The following is a 1,074-nucleotide window of genomic DNA, read 5'->3' as shown; positions in this document are numbered from 1 at the left end:
ACTGAACTCCAAACTCTTCACATAGGGATGAAGGTGAAACGATGGATGTGCACTGGAAAGACAAGTAAGCATTGTTTCTAACTGCAGAGGTGCATTGTGGCAAAGAGTTGGGGGGTAAGCAGGAGTTTCTCTTTGCCTTTCAGCAGACAAGTTGAAAGCTAAGAGTGATAATCAGGATATGGATTGGGAGGGTTTGGTGGGGAGAGGTAGGTTCAGTTTTGGCCGAGGTTTAAGGTGGTTACAGATTTCCAAGTGAAATTAACACCTTCACAGTTGTATATGTGGAGCTAGAGTTTGAGAGAGGTTTGTGCTGTTAACTTGATGGGTTAGATGAGATCATCTGAGGTAGTAAAGGGAAAACGAGATCTGTGAGGAACACCAGCATTTGGGAGAACTTGCAATGGCATAAACAAGGAAAAGAGATTCTAGAAGAGTGATGGAAACCAAAGAGGGATCACATTACCACTGTCAAAGCACAGTTGAGAAGGGAGTCTCCATGGTGCTAGAAGAAGAGCAGCATCTGTTAGAGGCAGTGACCATAGTCAGACTTCAGAAGAGGTTGGTATAATAGCTGCTTAGATAAATTTCTGTTATTGGCCCCCAGTTGTCTGTCCTTTCTGAAAGTATCAAGCATAGGAACATGAGTTTTGATCCTACCTTGCCTGTGTGGATGATTTCTCAAGCAAGAATTGAAGATCACACTTGGTAATCTGTGGGTGTGAACTCAGTGCATTTACCAAGAGCTTGGACATAAATTCAGACCTACTGTGAAACTTATTGGTTCTTGTTTGCCTGGTCTGGCTGCCCAGTTATGTGGAAACACAGCTTCAATTTACTGAGAGTGTAGATTGCTGAGTCAGTTACTGCAGTAGTGATAGACACATATATTTTTCTCATAGCTTCCAAGGAAACAGCCTTGGAAACTCTGTAGTTGGCATGTTGTTAGACTTTCCAGGGCAGTTATTTTGGCAGATATGAAAGCCTGTAAAAAATGTTGAAGCACTGAACTCCAAACTCTTCACATAGGGATGAAGGTGAAACGATGGATGTGCACTGGAAAGACAAGTAAGCATT

Source organism: Mus caroli, chromosome 18 (genome assembly GCF_900094665.2).
Source record: "Mus caroli chromosome 18, CAROLI_EIJ_v1.1, whole genome shotgun sequence".
Classification (NCBI taxonomy): Eukaryota; Metazoa; Chordata; class Mammalia; order Rodentia; family Muridae; genus Mus; species Mus caroli.
This window is presented reverse-complemented; position numbering follows the sequence as displayed.